General features: G+C 38.9%; 1 protein-coding gene across 10 annotated transcripts in view; it reads left to right on the forward strand.

The window, feature by feature from the left end:
• The window catches only part of ZBTB20 (zinc finger and BTB domain containing 20), a 919,384-nt gene that overhangs the window by 628,783 nt on the left and 273,459 nt on the right, over positions 1–17,142 (forward strand). For 7 of the 10 annotated variants that reach the window (XM_059687788.1, XM_059687786.1, XM_059687789.1 and 4 more), the window contains one exon: positions 707–806. The exons of the other annotated variants lie outside the window; for them this stretch is intronic. The gene's annotated coding sequence lies outside the window, so the exon portion shown is untranslated. The remainder of the gene's footprint in view (positions 1–706; positions 807–17,142) is intronic. 10 annotated transcript variants of the gene reach the window in all.

Consider the following 17,142-nt stretch of genomic DNA (forward strand, 5'->3'; position numbering starts at 1 on the left):
TCAAGATCTGACTTTCAATGTAGACAATACTCTCAGAAATTAAATTAAAATTTTAAAAACTTTATTTTAAACAGGACAGTCTTACGTGAATGATTTACATTGATGTGCTTAAATCTCATAGGATATTTGCTTTTGGAATAACTAGGACTATGAACTGGCTAAGCCAACTTAGGGATATATACTTGAATCATTTGGAGACATTTCTTCCTAAACTGTGTTTTATCTGAGTAATGTAAGGAATTGGTATTATTTCAATTAATTTCTTTTCTTTCACAAGATTTCAAAGAAATACTCCATACCCATGTAGGCACCTGAAAGCAAGTATTTTTAAATGGGTCTGTTCCTTTAGTAAGTACTCATTTAAATAGGTCATATTCTAACATTCTTGGAGATAAAAGGCCTTTTATTAGATTAAAAGAAATCTATTCTTTATTCCCACTTGCAGCCATGTTTTGGTTGATTCTCATAATTGCCAGTTTCAACAAAACACTGATTAAGTCAAAACATCAATGATTTTGTTTGTTTTGGTTCTTTTAGTTTAACACAAGGGGATAAATAAAAAATGCATTTACCTTTTTGTAGCTATGATAATTATATACCCTATTTTTCATTTATGCAAAACTTATTTTTGAGGGTTTTCTCTTTGTTTCATTTCTCCATTTTTTCATTTTCCAAACATCTGTACCATGGCTGGTGGTGAGAGTAGCAGCGACTGGCACTTTTCCTCCACATTTTGAGAGAAAGAGAATTGGCTGGAATAAAACCTTGCTTTCCATGTGGTCGACTTGAAATACTGCATTGAAAAGGTATTGTCTCTTTTTCTTTTCTGAAACCAGAGGTGAAACCCACAAATAAATAGCTATATTGATGCCGAACCACCTGTTGATTCACATCAGAAAAGTCCTAGGCAGTGCATTCCCCACTTGAATAGTTGAAAGATCTAAATGAATGGATGTTTTTTGTGCATTGGTAGCATCATAACAACAATATATGCTGCTGGTCACTCACTTAAGAAAGCCTAGATTCTATAGGCAGTCAAGAAGTTAATTGAGTGCTGCTTTTGCTTCAACAAAATGATCACTTTGTAAGTATGTTTGACTATGAAGTGCTTATTGATTCCTCGAATATTGGGATATGTTGTCAGGGACAGTGAAGAGATCACACTGGTGTGTTCTGTTACCTTGACTAATTCTAGTTAGGAAAAGCAGTAGTCTTTGTCTTATCAGTTCTCTTAATGTAAAATATTTCAAACACATGAAAGTATAAGGAATAATGTGAGCATGCAAGAATTCAGGACCCAGGTTAAAAAATGCTTAATTAATTTGGAACACTTATTTTGAACCTTTTTTATCTTCTATTTTTCCATTATAAGTCATATATACTGAAGTGCACAAATGAAATGTATAGCTTGATGAGTGTTTATGTAAAGATACATCCATGTGACAACATCTAATCCAAGATACAAAACATTTATCACACCCTAGGAAGGTCCCTCATGTCCCCTTGCAGGTAACATTCTCCAAAGCTTTAACAAAAGGTTTAAAACAAGCAAAACTATTCTGGCCTCTGTAATCAAGAATAACTTTACATAAGCCATATATTAGGGCTTATATAAAATGCATCCTACTATATGCAAAACTAGAATTTGTTTGTTGAGTCTCTCATTGTTAGACATTATTTCTAGTGTTCCCCAACCACAACCTATACTGCAATTAAAATGTTTATACATGTTTAAACACATAGAGGAATTGCTAAACTGTAAGAGGCAATGCATTTTCAACTTTATTAGGGATTGTAAAACTTCTCTCCAAAGTGATAGTGTCCATTTATATTCTCATGAGAAATCTCTGAGAGCTTCTCCTTGTGCTTCACATTTGGAATGGGAAGATTTAAAATTTTTGTCAGGCAATTGGGTATTAAATAATATCTCATTTAAAAATTTTTCGCTTATAATCCATTAGGATTTGCTCATGTATTTTGACTATTTGTATCTTTGCACATCTTTCTATTGGGTTATTTGTTGGCTATTATTGTTTGGATGGCTTTTGATTTTGGCTTTTGTTGTTGTAATATTCTGGATTCCCATCCTTTGAGCAATATAGAATACAAATATCTCTTCCTAATTTGTAGTTTCTCTTTTAACCGTGTCTGTAGTAGCATTTTTAAAGAGCTTCTTATTTAAATCAGTTATGTTTATTGGTATTTTCCTTTATGATGTGTGCTTTTATGTCATTTAAGAAATCCTTCCATATAAACCTTCCTAAAATTCTAATAATTTTAAAATTTTGCCTTACTACCTCTTTAATATTGGCATTTGTTTTGTATATGGTATCTTACATACAACCTATTTTAATTCTTTTTCATGTGTTAACCTTATTATTCTACCATTTATCAAATTAGTCGTCTTTACCAATAATTTAGAATGCAATCTGCCCCCTACATCTGATCTGTTTTTAGTATCTTTATTTCATCAGTGGACTGTTTCTCTGCTCTTACACTAACACTGTGGTGCCTTAATTACCAAAATTTTATAACATCCTAGTTATTTAGTGAGGTAAATATCTGCATTGTTTTCTTTAAAGTCCTCTTGGCCTTTTTCAATTCAATATGAATTTTAGGGTAAGCTAGTCAAGTTTGACAAAAGCCCTGCTGAATTTTATTTATAATTACCTTGACTTTAGAGAATACTCTGAAGTTTGTGAAACAATGCTATAAAAACTGTCAATTAACATACTATATTCCTCTACTTAATCAGATCTTCCTCCATGTTCCTTAATGTTTTATAGTTTTTAATCTACAGGTCTTGCTTGACTATTTTGTCTATTACATAGATAATTTGTTTTTATTTCATTGTTTACTGGTTATTATTGGTGAATATTTAGCAACTTTGCTGAACTCTCTTATTAACTCTACAGACTAAACTGGAAATTCTCTTAGGTTTTCTACATAGACTCATATTCCATCAGTAAATAATGACAGCTCTTCCCCTTAAATTTCAATCCTTAAATGCTTAATTTCCTTTTCCTGTCATATTTCATTACTAGGACTTCTATACAGTGTTGAATACAAACTGTGATAATAGGAATATCTATTCCATTTCTCATTTTAATAACAATGTTTTGGAAATGTGATATTTGCTTAAAGATTTTGATAAATCAAAATTATTGTGTCAAGGAAATTTTAACCATCTTACCTAATAATAGAAAAGCATGCAAATTGACCATACCTTCATCACACATTAAGCCATGCCCACAAGCCAATCATAGCGACTATATGCAAATTAACCCAACCAAAATGGCGGCCAGCAGCCATGGAGCTGGAGCAAGCAGGAGGCTTGGTTGCCCCAATGATGGAGGAAGCCAAGCTTCCCGGCCGGCTCTGAGCTCCACTCAACGCAACAAAGTTTCAATTATAGAAGGTAAATAAACCCCAGATACCTGCTTCCAGTCGCCATGGCCACGGAGCTGGAGCGAATAGAAAAAAACAAAAAAAAGAAAGGCTGGGAGCTTTGGTCGCCAGGGGGCTTGGTCAGTCTGAAAACAGCCATCAACCCCTCACCCCGGCTGTCCAGGCACCCCAGTGGGGACCCCCACCCCGAAGGGGGTTTGGGCAGCCTGAAAACAGCCATCAGCCCCTCACCCAGGCTGGCCAAACCCCCATGGGGTGAGGGTCCCCACTAGGGGGCTTGACCAGCCTGCAAACAGCCCCTCACCCAAGCTGGCCAGGCACCCCAACGAGACCCCCACCCTGATCCAGGACACCCTTCAGGGCAAACCAGTTGGCCCCCACCCATGCACCAGGCCTCTATTCTATATAATAAAAGGGTAATATGCAAACTGACCCTAACAGCAGAATGACTGGGAATGACTGGTCACTATGACACACACTGACCACCAGGGGGCAGATGCTCAATGTAGGAGCTGCCCCCTGGTGGTCAGTGCACTCCCACAGGGGGAGCTCTGATCAGCCACAAGCCAGGCTGATGGCTGCCAGCACAATGGTGGTGGTGGGAGCCTCTCCTGCCTCCTCAGCAGCACTAAGGATGTCCGACTGAAGCTTAGGTCTGCTCCCCATTAGCAAGTGGACATCCCCCAAGGGCTGCCGGGCTGCCAGAGGGATGTCTAACTGCCAGCATGGGCCCAATCCCCCAGGGAGCAGGCCTAAGCCAGCAGGTGGACATCCTCCGAGGGGTCCCAGACTGCAAGAGGGCATAGGCCGGGCTGAGGGACCCTCCGAGTGCAGAAATTTTTGTGCACTGGGCCTCTAGTCTGTTTTTAATTTTCTAGCATTTTTAATCATAAAAATATGTTATGCATTTTCTGCATTAACCCTATATAATAAAAGCATTGCATGCAAATTGTCCCCTCGACCGGGAGTTCGTCCAGGAGTTCGATCAGTGGGTGGGGCCGACCAAGGGAAGGAAGGGAGTACCCAGCCAGAAGCCAGCAGCTGCTAGGGACCCTACCAGTGCACAAATTTTATGCACTGGTCCTCTAGCAATATAATAAAATTTCCCATTCATATGTTAAGATTTTATATGACATCAATTAATTTATTTCCTGATATTAAATATTTTTTTAAATTCCTGGAGAAAAATTTACTTGGTCTTGGTGTGGTTTTTAATCCACTATTGAGTTTAATTTGCTGATATTTTATGTAGTTTGTCTGCTGGGGAAGATTTGTTTTTAGTTTTCCTTTTTAAACTGTTATTGTAGAGTTTTGATGTCATAGTAATACCAGCCTCATAAAATAAGTTGAGCAGCATTTCTTTCTTTCTATTTCTGAAACTGGTTTTATATTAAAAGGATTATGTATTCTAAAGATTTGGTTAAATTTGCCTGTAAAATCATTTGGACTTGGCATTGTCTGTCAGTAGGGAATAAGTAGTTTATGGTGGATTTTTATTATCAGTTCAATTACTTCCATGGATATTGGTTTATTCGAGTGTTCTATTTCCTCTTAAGTCATTTTTGGGAAGTTTTTTTGTTCGTTTTTTTCAGGAAAAAAAGGTACAATTAACAGTTAATCTATACTTTTACATTTTTATTTGCATAAAATTGTTTTGTAACAGTCTGATGATGCTTAATTTATCTCTACGCCCCCTCTTATTCCTAATATTGTTCATCTGAGCCTTTTCTCTTCCTTTACTAGTTGTTAGACCTTATTCTGTTTTATTTGCTTTTCTCAAAATCTGGCTTTTGATTTTGCTTATCTACTTTATTGTGTCTTTTTATATTCTTTACTGGAGGCCTGGTGCACAAAAATTTGTGCACTCGGGGGGGGGGGGGGGGTGAGTCCCTCAGCCTGGCCTGTGCCCATTTGTAGTCCAAGACCCCTTGAGGGATGCCCACCTGTCAACTTAGGTCCACTCCCCGGGGGATCAGGCCTAAGCTTGCAGTCAGACATCCTTCTGGCAGCCAGGGAGCCCTTGGGGGGTGACCAACTAAAGGCTTAGGCCCCCAAGGGAGCTGTGATGAGAAAGCTGAGGTGACAGAGGAGCCACTCTGTCCCGCCCCGCCGCCCCGGGTCGGGTCGCACACGGGACGCCCGGGCGGGCCGGCCGATGGGTGCTGCCCCACCTGGTCGCCCCGGGTCGGATTGCACATGGGACACTTGCCGCCCCGGGTCGCAAATAGCAGGCCCGGATGGCGGCAGGGCAGGCAGGATGGTGCTGACCCGCCCTTCCTGCAGTATGCAAATTAACCACCATCTTTGTTGGTGGTTAATTTGCATATCATGCAGATTAGCCAATGGGAGGTATAGCAAAGGTATGGTCAATTACCATGTTTGTCTATTATTAGATAGGATCATTACTTTCTGCTTTCATCAATATTGTTATCTTCATTCTACTTTCTTATATTTTAGACCATTTTTCTTTCCTGAGTTGAATTATTACTCATTTAAATTCAATACTTTTATTATTTTTAAAAATGAATTCCTGTCTCTAAATTCTTCAAGTTTCTGATTAACATGTTTTCATATGTAGTTTTGTTCGGTTTTAAATATTTTATAATGTCTGTTTTGATTCATTTTTACCCCTTAAGTTATTTAGGGATGTGTCTTTTTCCTTTCTAAACACATATTTGCTTTATTTCTATTATTGATTCTGAATTTAATTGCATTATTATGATAGTATTTGTTTTATAGTGTTTTAAATAAAAAAAGATCTTTTTGAAATATTTTTTGTGACCTGGTACATGGATTTTACTGCTCATAAAATCTATAGGTGATTTATCTGTTTCTTTAGTGATCATGCTAACATTTTTATATGTACACATAACTACTTTGTTGTTGTTGTTGATTTTTATACTCAATACTTAATTACCTTTATTCATATATTTTAGTTAACACTGTGCCCACCTTTATTCTTGGATTCAATGGCTTTGTTTCTTCTTGTGGAATTACACATTTTAGTAATTCTCTAGGAAGGTGCTTGGGTAGTACACTCTTTTTGTATATCTAAATACATCTATATTTTATATTAAATAACAATTTATCTGGGAATATTTGCTAAGCATTTGAAGATACTACTCAATTATATCTTAGACTATTGTTCTGTCAATTATCATTACTTAAGAGAAATCTGTTATCAGTCTATTTTTCATCTCTTTGTAGAGAGTCTGCCTTTTTCCTCTAGTAACTTTTAAGAATATTTCTATATCTTTGATATATTACCATTCTGAAATTTGTCTAAATATTGAATTATTTTGAAATATTAGATTTGAATACAAGATATATTTTCTAATCTCAGGACTCTAATTCCGGAAAATTCTCAGCTATTATTGTTTTGTTTATTGTTTTGGGGTTTTTTGGTAATTGCCTTCATTTTCTTTTGGGATTCTTATAAGATATATGCATTGGTGTTCTGAAAATATATTTTACTTTCTGTGACTTTTGTTCTATGTTAATTTCTCAATATTATCATCTTTTCTTTCTTTTTAATTTTATTTTCTTTATTGATTAAGGTATTACATATGTGTCCTTATCCCCATTGTTCTTCCACCCTCCGCTTATACCCTCACCCCCCTGGTGTCTGTTTCCATTGGTTAGGCTTATATGTATGCATACAAGTCCTTTGGTTGATCTCTCCCCCTTACCCCCACCCTCCCCTACCTTCCCTCTGAGGTTCAATGGTCTGATCGATGCTTCTCTGTCTCTGGATCTGTTTTTGTTCATCAGTTTATGTTGTTCATTATATTCCACAAATGAGTGAGATCAAGTGATACTTATCTTTTTCTGACTGGCTTATTTCGCTTAGCACAGTGCTATCCAGTTCCATCCATGCTGTTGCAAATGGAAAGAATTCCTTCTTTTTTGCTGCAGCTTAGTACTCCATTGTGTAGATGTACCACAGTTTATTAATTCACTCATCTACTGATGGACACTTAGGCTGTTTCCAAATCTTAGCTATGGTAAATTGGGCTGCTATGAACATAGGGGTGCATGTATCCTTTCTGATTGGTGTTTCTGATTTCTTGGGATATATTCCTAGAAGTGGGATCACTGGGTCAAATGGGAGTTCCATTTTTAACTTTTTGAGGAAACTCCATTCTGTCTTCCATAGTGGCTGCACCAGTTTGCATTCCCATCAGCAGTGCACAAGTATTCCTTTTTCTCTGCATCCTCGCCAGAACTTGTCATTTGTGGATTTGTTGATGATTGCCATCCTGACAGGTGTGAGATGGTACCACATTTTCATTTTGATTTGCATCTCTAGGATGATTAGTGACTTTGAGCATGTTTTCATATGTTTCTTGGCCTTCCTCATGTCCTGTTTCGAAAAGTATCTATTTAGTTGTGTTGCCCATTTTTTTTTAACTGAATATGTCCAGAGGATCTTTTTTTTAAATTGGTTTATTGCTTAAAGTATTACAAAGGGTATTACATATGTGTCCTTTTTTTCCCCCACCCTTGATAATCCCCTGGCCTCCCCTACCCCCCAGTGTCTTATGTCCATTGGTTATGCTTATATGCATGCATACAAGTCCTTCGGTTGATCTCTTACCCCCCTCCCTCCTGCCCCCCAACCCTTCCTGGCATTCCCGCTGCAGTTTGACAATCTGTTTGAGGCAGCTCTGCCTCTGTATCTATTATTGTTCAAAAGTTTATAATGGTCTCTATTATCCATGAATGAATGAGATCATGTGGTATTTTTCCTTCATTGACTGGCTTATTTCACTTAGCATAATGCTCTCCAGTTCCATCCATGCTGTTGCAAATGGTAAGAGTTCCTTCTTTTTTACAGCAGCATAGTATTCCATCGTGCAGATGTACCACAGTTTTCTAATCCATTCATCTACTGATGGGCACTTAGGCTGTTTTCAGATTTTAGCTATGATGAATTGTGCTGCTATGAACATATGGGTGCATATATTCTTTCTGATTGGTGTTTCTGGTTTCTTGGGATATATTCCTAGAAGTGGGATCACAGGGTCAAATAGGAGTTCCAATTTTTAGTTTTTTGAGGAAACTCCATTCTGTCTTCCATAGTGGCTGCACCAGTCTGCATTCCCACCAGCAGTGCACGAGTGCTCCTTTTTCTCCACATCCTCTCCAGCACTTGAACCAATATGCTCAATTAATATTTGACAAAGGAGACAAGAACATACAATGGAGCCAAGATAGTCTCTTCAATAAATGGTATTGGGAAAATTGGACAGATATATGCAAGAAAATGAAACTAGACCACCAACTTACACCATACACAAGAATAAACTCAAAATGGATAAAGGACTTAAATGTACGACGGGAAACCATAAAAATTCTAGAATAATTCTAAGGCAACAAAATCTCAGACGTATGCCGAAACAATTTCTTCACTGATACAGCTCCTAGGGCACTTGAAACTAAAGAGAAAATGAACAAATGGGACTACAACAAAATACAAAGCTTCTGCACAGCAAAAGAAACCATCAACAAAACAACAAGAAAGCCCACTGTGTGGGAAAACATATTTGCCAACGTCATATCTGATAAGGGCCTAATCTCCAAAATTTATAGGGAACTCATACAACTTAACAAAAAGAAGATAAACAATCCAATCAAAAAATAGGCAAAGGATCTAAATAGTCACCTCTCAAAAGAGGACATTCAGAAAGCCAAGAGACATATGAAAACATGCTCAAAGTCACTAATCATCCAAGAGATGCAAATCAAAGCAACAATGAGGTACCATCTCACACCTGTCAGACTGGCTATCATCAACAAATAAACAAACGACAAGTGCTGTGTTGCCCATTTTTTGATTGAGTTATCTTCCTTTTGTTAAGTTGTATGAGTTCCTTGTAAATGTTGGAGATTAAACTGTTATCAGTGATAGCATTGGCAAATACGTTCTCCCATGCAGTGGGCTTTCTTGTTGTTTTTGTTGATGATTTATTTTGCTATACAGAAGCTTTTTATTTTGATGTAGTCCCATTTGTTTATTTTCTCTTTAGTTTCCATTGCCCTAAGAGCTGTATTGTTGAAGATATTGCTTTGGCATATGTCTGAGATTTTGCTGCCTGTGAATTCCTCTAATATGTTTATGGTTTCCTGTCTTATGTTTAAGTCCTTCATCCATTTTGAGTTTATTTTTCTGTGTGGTGTAAGTTGGTGGTCTAGTTTCTTTTCTTTCTTTCTTTCTTTCTTTCTTTCTTTCTTTCTTTCTTTCTTTCTTTCTTTTTTTTTTGCATGTATCTGTCCAATTTTCCCAACACCATTTACTGAAGAGACTGTCTTGACTCCATTGTATGTTCTTACCTCCTTTGTCAAATATTAATTGAGCATAGTGGTTTGAGTCGATTTCTCGGTTCTCTATTCTATTCCATTGGTCTATATGTCTGTTGTTGTGCCAGTACTAGGCAGTTTTGAAAACAGTGGCTTTGTAATACAACTTGATATCTTGTATTGAAATCCCTCCTAGTTTGTTCTTCTTTCTCAGGATTGCTGCAGCTATTCGGGGTCTTTTTTATTAGATGAATTTTTGGAAAGTTCATTCTAGGTCTTTGAATATATGCCATTGGTATTTTAATGGGGAGTGCATTGAATCTATAGATTGTTTTGGGTAGCATGGACATTTTAATGATGTTGATTCTACCAATCCATGAACATGGTATGTTCTTCCATCTGTTTATGTCTTCCTCTATTTCTTTTTTCAGTGTCCTGTAGTTTTCTGAGTACAGCTCTTTTACCTCCTTAGTTAAGTTTATTCCTAGGTATCTTAATTTTTTTGGTACAATGGTAAATGGGATTTTTTTAAATCTCTCTTTCTGTAAGGTCACTATTGGTGAATAAAAATGCCATAGATTTCTTGGCATTAATTTTGTACCCTACTACATTGCCAAATTCATTTATTAAGTCTAATTTTTTGATGGAGTCTTTAGGGTTTTCTATGTACAGTATCATGTCACCTGTGAATAATGACATTTTTATGTCGTCTTTTCCAATTTGGATACCTTTATTTCTTCTTTTTGACTAATTTCTATGGCTAGCACTTTCAGTACTATTTCGAACAGGAGTGGTGAGAGTGGGCATCCCTGTCTCTTTCCTGTTCTTAGGTGAAATGGTTTTAGATTTTGCCTATTGAGCATGATGTTGTCTGTAGGTTTGTCATATAAGGCTATTATTATGTTGAGGTATGATCCTTCTATTCCCATTTTGCTGAAGAATTTTATCAAGAAAGGGTGTTGGATTTTGTCAAATGCTTTTTCTGCATCAATTGATATGACTATGTGATTTTTATCTCTCATTTTGTTTATGTGATGTATCACGTTTATTGATTTGAGGATATTGTACCATCTTTGCATCCCCAGGATAAATCCTACTTGGTCATGGTGTATGATCTTTTGATGTAATGCTGGTTCTGATTCGCTAGAATTTTGTTGAGGATTTTGGCATGAATGTTCATAAGGGATATTGGCCTGTAATTCTCTTTCATTATGTTGTCTTTATCTGGTTTTGGTAGTAGGGTAATTCTGGCTTCATAGAATGAGCTTGGAAGTGTTCCTTCCTCTTGAATTTTTTGGAATAGTCTGAGCAGGATAGGTTTTAGTTCTTCTTTGAATGTTTGATAAAACTTCCCTGTGAAGCTGTCTGGCCCCTGGCTTTTGTTACCTGGAAGCTTTTTTATGACTGCTTCAATTTCCTCCATAGTTATCAGCCTATTCAGATTTTTAGATTCTTCCTGATTGAGTTTTGGAAGGTTGTACTAGTATTTTTCTTGGAATATGTTCATTTCATCTAGGTTGTCCAGTTTGTTGGAATAGAGTTGTTCATAATATTTTCTTAACAATCCTTTGTATTTCTGTGGGGTCTGTTATTATTTTGCCTCTTTCATTTCTGATTTTGTTTATTTGGGTCCTCACTCTTTCTTGGTGAGCCTGGCTAGAGGTTCATCAATCTTGTTTGTCTTTTCAAAGAACTAGCTCTTGGTTTCATTGATCTTTTGTATTTTTTTTTTTTGGTCTCTATGTCATTTATTTCTGCTTTGATCTTTATTATTTCCTTCCTTCTGGATACTGTAGGCTTTTCTTGTTGCTCTCTTTCTAATTCTTTAAGTTGCAAGGTTAGATAATTTATTCTCAGTTTTTCTTGTTTTTTTGAGGTAGGCCTGTAGAGCTATGAACTTCCCTCTCAGGACTGCTTTCATTGTGTCCCATAGATTTTGGATTGTTGTGGTTTTATTGTCATTCATTTTGAGGATGTTTTTCATTTCTTCTTTAATCTCTTTGGTAATCCAATCATTGTTTTTTTGTTTATATGTTTGTTTTTTAAAATGGCTCTGATTTCTGACAATTTTATTTATTTATTTTTAATATATCTTTATTGATTTCAGAGAAGAAGGGAGAGGTAAAGAGGGATAGAAACATCAATGATGAGAGAGAATCATTGATCTGCTGCCTTCTGCACATCCCCCACTGGAGATCAAGCCTGCAACCCAGGCATGTGCCCTTGACTGGAATTGAACCCAGGAACCTTAGGCTGATGCTCTATCCACTGAGCCAACCCAGCTAGGGCCCAATCATTGTTTAATAGCATGCTATTCAGCTTCCAAGTGTTTGAATTTTTTTAATTGTTTTTATTGTAGTTTATTTCAAATATTATGCCATTGTGGTCTGAAAAGATGCTTGATATGATTTCAATCTTCTTAAATTTGGAGAGACTTTGCCTCTCACCCAATGTGTGGTCTATCTTTGAAAATGTCCCATGTGCACTTGAGAAGAACGTATATCCCGTGGCTTTGGGGTGAAATGTTCTGAAGATGTCAATTAAGTCCATCTGATCTAGTGAGTCATTTAGGATTGCTGTTTCTTTGCTGATGCTGATTTTTTTGTCTAAAGAATTTATCCAGTGATGTCAGTGGGGTATTAAAGTCCCCTACTATGATTGTATTGTTGTTGATCTCTCCCTTGATATCTTCCAGGAGTTTTTTTCTAATGTATTTGGGTGCTCCTGCATTGGGTGCATATATGTTTACCAGGGTTATATCCTCTTGTTGTATCGATCCCTTTAGTATTATGAAGTGGCCTTCCTTATCTCTTATTATGGCCTTCACTTTGAGGTCTATTTTGTCAGATATAAGTATTGCTACCACAGCTTTTTTTTTTCATTTCCATTTGCCTGAAAGATATTTTCCCATCCCTTCACTTTCAGTCTTTGTGAGTCCCTTGTTCTGAGGTGGATCTCTTGTACACAGCATATATATGAGTCATGGTTTTTTATCCATTCAGCCACTTGATATCTTTTGATTGGAGCATTTAGTCCATTTACATTTAAAGTTATTATTATTTTTTTAAAATATATTTTATTGATTTTTTACAGAGAGGAAGGGAGAGAGAGAGAGAGTCAGAAACATCGATGAGAGAGAAACATTGATCAGCCGCCTCCTGCACATCCCCCATTTGGGATGTGCCTGCAACCCAGGTACATGCCCTTGACTGGAATCGAACCCGGGACCCTCCAGTCCGCAGGCCGACGCTCTATCCACTGAGCCAAACCGCTTTCGGCTTAAAGTTATTATTGATAGGTACTTGTTTCTAGCCATTTTTATTTTTTGTGCCTGTGTCCCTTCTTCCCTTTTTATGTCTTTTTTTACACCAGTCCCTTTAGCATTTCTTGCATTGCTGCCTTGGTAGTGATAAACTCCCTTAGCCATTTTTTGTCTATGAAGCTCCTTATATCCTCTTCAATTCTGAAGATAGCCTTGCTGGGTAGAGTATTCTTGGATTCAGTCCATTGCTTTGCATCACTTTGTAAATTTCCTTCCATTCCTTTCTGGCCTGATGTGTTTCTGTTGAGAAATCATTTGATAATCTAATGGGAGAGCCCTTGTATGTAACTATCTGTCTCTCTCTTGCAGCCTTTAAGATTCTCTCTTTGTCCTGAACGTTTGCATGGTAATTATGATGTGTCTTGGTGTGAGTCTTTTCAGGTTCATCTTGTTTGGGACTCTCTGTGTTTGTGTGATTTTTCCTTCCCCACCTCAGGGAAGTTTTTTGACATTATTTATTCAAATAGGTTTTCTAACCCTTGTTCCTCTTCCTGTTGTTCTGGCACCCCTATTACTCATATGTTGCTTCGTTTCATGTTGTCCCAAAGCTCCCTTAGGCTCTCCTCCTGTCTTTTACTTTTTTCCTCCAATTGCAGTTCAGTATGGGTGTGTTTTGCTTCCTTGTCTTCTAATTAGCTAATTTGGTCCTCTGATTCTCCTAGTCTACTGTTGAAACTTTCCATGGTGTTTGCAGCCATTTCACTCTTTATTTCTTCTTGATGCTTACATAAGTTTTTCATCCATCTGGTTTATGAACTGCATGACCCTTATTCTGAATTTGTTTTCTGACATATTGCATGTCTCTGTTTCACTTAGCTGCTTTTCTGCCGGTTCCTCCTTTTCTTTCCTTTGGGGGTGTCTTTGTCTCCCCATTTTTCTCTCATCGAAGGATCTAGGTGTCGAGTCATGCAGGGCTTGCTCCTTGGGCAGCAGCTGCTCCTCAGGCGGTCACAGTAGTGGCTGCTCCTCAATTGGTAGCAGCTACTCTGGAGGGTGGTGCTCACAGCAGTGGTGTCTCCTCTGGCTCGTGGGAGCAGGCTTCTCACGAGGCTGCTGCTCCTCGGAAAGGGGCGGACTGTGTGTGGCTGCTGCTGCTTTGATGGAGGCGGGCTGCTCATGCAGCTGCCACTTCTCGGATGTGGGTGGGCTGCTCATGTGGCTGTTGCTCCTTGGGAGTGGACGGGCTGTGTGGTGTTGCTATTCTTCGGAAATGGGCGGGCTGCTCATAGGGCTGCTGCTCCTTGTATGGGGCAGGTCACGTGAGGCTGCTGCTCCTTGGACTGGGGTGGGCTGCTTGCAAGGCTGCTGCTCCTCAGATAGGAATGGTCTGTGCATGAGGCTGCTGCTCCTTGGATGGGGGTGGGCTGCTCATGTGACTGCTGCTCCTTGTGCAGGGATGGGCTGCGTGAGACTGCCACTCCTCAGACTGGGACAGGCTGCTCATGGGGCTTGCTACTCATCAGACAGGGGAAGGCCACATGAGGCTGCTGCTCCTCAGACCTCAGACAGGGACGGGCTGCTCACATGGCTGTTGCTCATGTGGTCGCAGTTCCCTGGGCTAAAGCAATGGTCCAGCCAAAGGAAAGCGCACTTTGTAACTCACAGGTGCCCGCGCCCAGGGTGGCTGGAGTCTTGGTGACCATGGGACCGCAGCAAGGCAGCAGGTCCCTGGCAGGGCTGGCTGTAGAGTCCCCGGTACTATCTGAGGGCACCCTGGGTGGAGGTGAGACTGGGCTCCCAGTCACAGTAGTTCTCCCCTTCAAAAAAGCACAGTGTCTATGGAAGAGCTGGCCTCTCTGGGACTGTTTGCCATGGTAGCAGAGGCTGCCTGGTTAGGCGAGCCAGGTCAGCCTTCCCAGGAAGGTCCTGCAGGATCTAACTGTGACACACACACACACACACACACACACACACACAAACACAAACACACACAACCCACAGGTCCACACACTCCTCTTTTGCTTCCTCGCTCACTCACTCACTCAGGCTCGCTCCCTCACTGCCACCTTCTCTGCCTCTGTAGTTGGGTCTGGAGTGTTATTGACCCATTCGTGGATGGACTCTCCTCTCCAGGTGTCTGGTTATGTGGCTCACTCTCTACCACATTGGCCAAACAGGATAATTCACCTCAACAAGACACGACACAAAGGGAACAAAATACAAATGTACTCATGACACCAAGAACCCCAATATAAGTGACCACCAGAGAAAAGAGAATTAGGGGAGAGAAAAGAGAGCACAAATGATATCAAAGAGAGGAAAAAATAATATAAGAGAAAAAGGAAAAGAAAAGGGGATAAAAAGGAAAAAAATATATATATATGTGTGTGTGTGGAGAAAACAGCAGAGAACAAACAGATAAACCAAAACATACAAACACCAAATACCCAGTAAAGAGGTTGGAGGCAGAATCTTATATACAGAAAGTAAAGTTAAGGAATTGGATGAATATGGAGAGGACCTCAGTTCAGTATAGAGGAAGTAGAAAGAGGATGAGTGGATAAGAAGAAAGAGAAAGAGAAGAAAAAAATAGTAATAAAATTTTTAAAAAAATAAATTTAAAAAATAGGATAAAATAAAAAAAAATAGAATGATGCAAAAAGAAATAGAAAACAAAGAAACAAATGAAAAAAGGAAAATAAAGAAAAAGATAAAATAATTATAAAATTAAAAAAAAATAAAAATGAGGGCTGGTTTAAGATCCCACTCTTCTATACTGTCTGCCTCTTCTCAGTTTCCTGTTGCTGGGACTGAAGGCCTCTCTTTAGGCAAGTCCCTGATGGCTCTCATGGACTATTCAGATTTTTTTGTGTGTGTGTCTCCTTTGTACCACTCAGGGTATAGTCTGTGTGTGGCTATATTGGTTGTCTGGAGACTATAGGGCGGGACTATCTCTTCAGGAGAAAATGGCTGTCTAGGTTCCACATGTCAGGTATGACTCAGCACCAGACTTGCGGCCATCTCTCCCTGACCCTCTCCTCTCCCTGGCCTCTCCCCAGATTCCACAAGTCCGCACCTCCACTTGCACCTCAGTCACGGTGAATGTCTGTATTTGAAAGGTCCTATGAACTAGGTTCAGTGAACCAAAGCAAAGACCAAAAAGAGGGGCAAGAGCTGTGCCACTGTGAGCCCCTCTCCCCCTCTGGGCTCAGTCTTGCATGGCTGTGGGCTCCGATTTAGAATCCCCTGATGTCAGCAGTCCTGCGGATCTCCTTTCCACAGTCAGACGCTATGCCTCTCCTGAAGGATGCGGCCTCTGTGCCATAAGGTTTCCCTCTGACCCTCTGGGCTCAGAGGTGTCACAGTTCTCTCCAGCCCAGATCCCTGATTTTATCATTCTCCAGGCATCCTCTGCCCTTCCTTGCTGCGAATTGTCTCACCAGCTGTGTCTCCTTTGCCAGTTTGGGGTGAATGTTATTTTATTTAGTTGCTCATTCTGTCTACTCCAGGACACGACTTGGGACACGTCCATCTATTCCGCTGCATTTTGTCCCTCAATATTATCTTCTAACTCACTTAATCCTCCTCTTGAAATTGCCCAATCTTAAATTATCCCATTTATTACATGTTTATATCAATGAACATCTTTTTCATTTTGTATATTTGTGTTTGGTTCTTTATTCACTTATTCTTATTACTGTGTGTTTTTAATAATGTCTTGTTCTTTCATAGTATGATTATTTTATTTATCTCTGAGCAATGTAAACATACTATTGTTGAAGTCATTGTCAAGCAATTCTATAAAATCAAATTCATCTGGAGTGAATGTTCCAGTGATTAGTTTTATTATTTTTTTCCTTATTATTCCTTTTTTATTGAATTTATTGAGGTTATATTGATCAATAAAATTATACAGATTTCAAGTGTGCAGTTCTATAATACATCACCTTCACATTGCATTGTGCTCTCACCATCCAAGCTCTAGTCTCCTTCCGTCACCATCACCATTTATCTCCCATTTACCCTCTTCCATCTCCTCCCACCCCACCTCACCCTTCCCTTTGGTAATCACCAGACTATTGTGTGTGTCCATGAGGTATATTTGTTATTTGGGTTTTTTTTGCTTAATCCCTTTACCTATTTCACCCACCCCTCTAGTCCCCCTCCCCTCT

The sequence above is a fragment of the Myotis daubentonii genome, chromosome 3 (assembly GCF_963259705.1).
Source record: "Myotis daubentonii chromosome 3, mMyoDau2.1, whole genome shotgun sequence".
In the NCBI taxonomy this organism is placed as follows: Eukaryota; Metazoa; Chordata; class Mammalia; order Chiroptera; family Vespertilionidae; genus Myotis; species Myotis daubentonii.